This window comes from Bos mutus, chromosome 5, assembly GCF_027580195.1.
Source record: "Bos mutus isolate GX-2022 chromosome 5, NWIPB_WYAK_1.1, whole genome shotgun sequence".
Taxonomy (NCBI): domain Eukaryota; kingdom Metazoa; phylum Chordata; class Mammalia; order Artiodactyla; family Bovidae; genus Bos; species Bos mutus.
Window position 1 is genome coordinate 72,454,345 of NC_091621.1, and position 5,213 is coordinate 72,459,557.

The window sequence follows — 5,213 nt, forward strand, 5'->3', positions numbered from 1 at the left end:
CTCTGGATTGGTTAATTTAACCAAGAAAATGAATGATCTATTCATTAAAAACTGTAATGTTAATAAAAGAAATTGAAAGAGAAAAATAATGGAAATATATCTTCTTTTCATGAATTGGAAAAACTAATTCTGTTAAAATGTCCATACTATACAAAATCATCTATAGATTTAATGGAATGTCTATTAGAATTCCAATGGCATATATTTTTCTTTTCTTTTCATGAACATAGAAGAAAAACTACTCTAAAGTTTGTGTGGAACCACTAAAGACCAGATATAGCTAATCTTGAGAAAGAATAACAAAAGTAGAGGCTTTATTTCCTGATACAAAACTATTTTACAAAGCTTTGGTAATCAGAACAGTAGGGTCCTGGTATTAAAACAGATGCATAGACCAGTATTATATAATTGAAAGCCCAGAAATAAACCATACATATCTTATCAATTAATATTTGACAAGGGAGCCAAGAATGTTCAGTGATAAAAGAACAATCTTTTCAATGAAAGATATTGGGGAAACTGGATATTCACATGTAAAGAATGAAACTGAAGTGACTGTCTTATACCAACCATGAAAATTAACTCAAGATGGATTAAGGACTTAAACATAAGACCTGAAACTGTAACACTCCCCCAGAAGAAAACATAGGGAAAAAATTCCTTGACATCAGTCTTGACATTGATTTGTTGGGTATGACAGCAAAAGCATAAGCAACAAAAGCAAAAATAAGCAAATGGGAATACATGAAACTAAATATCTTCTGCACAGCAAAGAAATAATCATAAAATGAGACAACCTATGGAATGGGAGAAAATATTTGCAAACTACTTATTATATAAAGAGTTAGTAGCCACAATTAAAAGGACCACATAGAACTCTACAGCAAAACAACAAATTACTGGATTAAAAATGGGCAGATGACCTGAATTGACATTTTTCCAAAGAATACATATCTAAGTACAAATAGTTCAATCAATGAGAAGATATATAAAATATATATATATTTATATTTATATGTATATATCTTCCTGTAAATATAGTAAAATTAAGAATATTTTGGCCCATCCAAGGGTTTTTGTAGAATGGCATATATATATATGTGTATATATATATGTATATATCTTCCTGTAAATATAGTAAAATTCCAAAGAATACATATCTAAGTACAAATAGTTCAATCAATGAGAAGATATATATACACACATATATTTATATGTATATATCTTCCTGTAAATATAGTAAAATTAAGAATATTTTGGCCCATCCAAGGGTTTTTGTAGAATGGCAAAATGCAGGCCTAAAGAATATGTTTTCAATACCTACACCAGAAAAAATATGTTTTCAGTACATACAACAGAAAGATTGTATACTGAGCTCTTACAAATCTGTAAAGAAGGCACAGTTAACCCATATGAAATGAGAAAAATGTATTAGCACACATTTCACAAAATAACAAATGATATGACCAATCACTGGGATTTGTATAGTGATCAAAGAAATGGAAATAATCAAGATTATAATAAAATGCCATTTTATACCCATTCAGTTGGGAGAAATGTAAGAAGTCTGTGTCCATGCATGAGAGCATGTGGTCTATAGCATACCTTCTCAACAGGAGGGATATTGTCCCTAAGGAAGCAAAGGTTTTCTCTTGCTTGTGATGGGAAAATTTTATCTGCATATCTGAGATTACTGATATTTCTCCTGGCAATCTTGATTCCAGCTTGTGCTTCATCTAAAATCAATGTGGATAGTGACTGCAGTCATGAAATTAAAAGGTCTTTGGAAGAAAAGCTGTGACAAACCTAGATGCAAATTAAAAAACAGGGACATCACTTTGCCGACAAAGGTCCATGTAGTCAAAGCTATGGTTTTTCCAGTATTCATGTACAGATGTGAGAATTGGACCATAATGAAGTCTGAGTGCCCAAGAATTGATACTTTCGGACAGTGGTACTGGAGAAGACTCTTGAGAGTCCCTTGGGCAGCAAGAAGATCAAACCAGTTAATCCTTAAGGACATCAACCCTGAATATTCACCGGAAGGACTGATGCTGAAGCTGAATCTCCAATACTTTGGCCACCTGATGTGAAGAGCTGACTGATTGGAAAAGGGCCTAATACTGGGAAAGATTGAGGGCAGGAGGAGGAGGGGGCGACAGAGGATGAGATGGTTGGATGGCATCATTGACTCAATGGACAAGAGTTTGAGCAAACTTTGGAAGATAGTGAAGGACAGGGAAGCCTGGAGTGCTGCAGTCCATGGGGTCGCAGATTCAGACACCACTGAAAGATTGGACAAGAATGACTATCAATATTACTTAATCCCTGGTCATAGTCACCTGGCTGAGGTAGTGTTGATCAGGTTTCTGCTTTATAGAGTTACACTATTTTTGTCCATACTGTACTCTTTGGAAGCCAGTCACTGAGTATAGCTCTCACTTAAGGGGGACGAATTAAGCTTTACCTTCCTGAGGGGACAGTGAATACATAAATTATTTGAAATTCTTTATGTGATACTTTTTAATAAAGTAAAAACAACTAAAATAAAATAAGATGGCATAATGCTTAAATTATATTAGATGTTATCAACTGAATGATTAACAAGGGAGTCTGAGGTTCGCGCAGTAACAAATGAAGTACGCGCTGCGACACCTCCCAGCTCTTCAGGCTCGGCCGCCATTTCCTCGCCAGGCCTAACAGTCCGGCCAATCCCAGCGCGCAAAAGAAAAAAAAAAAGAAAAAAAAAACAAGGGAGTCTGAATGTTATCTTAGGCTAGGAGGATGCTGGTATGAAATAAGAGAAAACCACCTGGTTAATGTTCATATATGGCCCAAGTTGATACTGTAGCATGAAACAAGGATTACTATTAATTCCTTTCTCTGTACTTGAAATCCAGATGTATTAAAATTATAATGTAGTATCATTATGTATGTGCTTAATAACTTTCTCTAGAATCCAAATATATTGTTATTTTTACTCCTTTGTTGTATGTATAAGGAATTCTTGTCTACTTCAAGTTTGCAAAGATACTCTTTTTTTTTTTTTCTGTAAGTTTAATGATTTTAGTTTTATCTACGATTCATTTTAATTCAGTTTTGGGGTATGATATATAGTGTGATCAAGAATTGTATTGTTTATTGCTTATGGTCAGTTGTTATTGCACTATTTGTTGAAAAGACTTCTCTTTCCCCAATGAATTCTCTTAGTCAAAAATCAGTAAATTATACATGTACAGTCTTTTGCACTCTCTTTTGTGCTTTACTGATACTTTCTTATGTCAATACAATGATTCCATATTGCTATAGCATTTTATTAAATCTTCAAACCAGTATAAGTCTTCCAACTTTTTCTTTAAAAACTTTTTTGACTATTCTGTATTTTTTGCCTTTCCATAAAAGTATTGGAATGAATTCTCATTTCCCTCAGGGATATAACTGTGTGAAATTGCTGCTTTAGATAAGTGTAAAAGTGAAAGTATTAGTCCCTCAGGCTTATCTGACTCTTTGCGACCCTACAGACTATAGCGTTCCAGGCTTTGTCCATGGGATTTCCCAGACAAGAATACTGGAATAGATAGCCATCTCCTTCTCCAGGGAATCTTCCCCACCCCGAGATGGAACCCAGGTCTCCTGCACTGCAGGCAGATTCTTTACTGTCTGAGCCATCAGGGAATCCCACTAAATTTAAACGTAACTGTCAAACTAGTTTTCAAAGTGACTGTACGTTTTACACTACTGCTAGCAATGTGTCGGAGAAGGCAATGGCACCCCACTCCAGTACTCTTGCCTGGAAAATCCCGTGGATGGAGGAGCCTGGTAAGCTGCAGTCCATGGAGTCACGGAAGAGTCGGACACGACTGAGCGACTTCACTTTCACTTTTCACTTTCATGCATTGGAGAAGGAAATGGCAACCCACTCCAGTGTTCTTGCCTGGAGAATCCCAGGGATGGCTGAGCCTGGTAGGCTGCTGTCTATGGAGTCGCACAGAGTCGGACACGACAGAAGCGACTTAGCAGCAGCAGCAGCAGCAGCAATGTGTAAGTGTTCAAATTCTTATACAAATTCTTGTATTCTCAGTATTTGTAATTTTAGCCATTCCAGTGCATATGTATTATTTCACCATAGTTTAATTAACATTTCCCTGATGACAATAGGAGGCTTCCCAGGTGGCTCAGTGGTAAAGAATCTGCCTCCTAATGTAGGAGCTGTGGGTTTGATCCCTGGGTTGGGAAGATCCCCTGGAGAAGGAAATGGCAACCCACTCCAGTATTCTTGCCCGGGAAATCCAATGGACAGAGGAGCCTGGCGAGTTACAGTTCATGGCATTGCAAAAGTGTTGGATACAAGTGAGCGACTGAGCACAAGCCTGATGACTATTGACTTTAAGGATCTTTTCACTTGGATATTTAACACTCATATATCTTGCCTGATAATGTTTCTGTTAAAATTTGCCTATTAATTATTGAGTTGTAAAAGTTTTAAAATTATTATGGATAACTATCTTTTAGTAGATAAGCCTTTTTCAAATATTTTCTTCCAGTCTATTGCTAGCCTTTTCAGTTTCTTAACAGTATATTTTGAAGACCAACTATTTTTTAATATGGATGGAATCTAGTCTTTTCTCTCTTGTATATCTTATCTAAGATGTATTTGCCTAGACTGAGGTTATAGGAATGTTTGTGCTATATTTCTTGCAGATTTTTAAAGTTGCACTCATAATAATTTTTGTATATGACATGAATTAAGATGTGTTGCTTCTTTTTCTTGCATAATGATGTATGATTTTCCTCAGGATTTGGTGAAATAACTATTTTCTTTCTATTGAATTAGCTTTTTGACTTTGTCAAGAATCAATAGACCATATATGTTAAGAGTACCTTTGGACTCTTTTTTCCCTATAGTTTCTCTTTATGTCTGATAATATGGAATAGCTTTGATTTTCAAATGTTAAAATAACCTGGCATTGCAGTATGTTTCAATTGGTCATGATGTACTTATTATTTTTTTAGATGGTCTGGGATACTATTAATAATACATCTTTAAGGATTATCTTTTTTGTTTGTAAGGAAAGTTATCTATAGTTTGTTTTTGTTTTTGTTTTTTTCCAAATGACCATATCAAGAACTTTTATCTGAGTAATACTGACCTCATAAAATAAATTAGAACATGCTACTTCTTAAAATTTTCTGCAAGCTATTTTGTACAATTT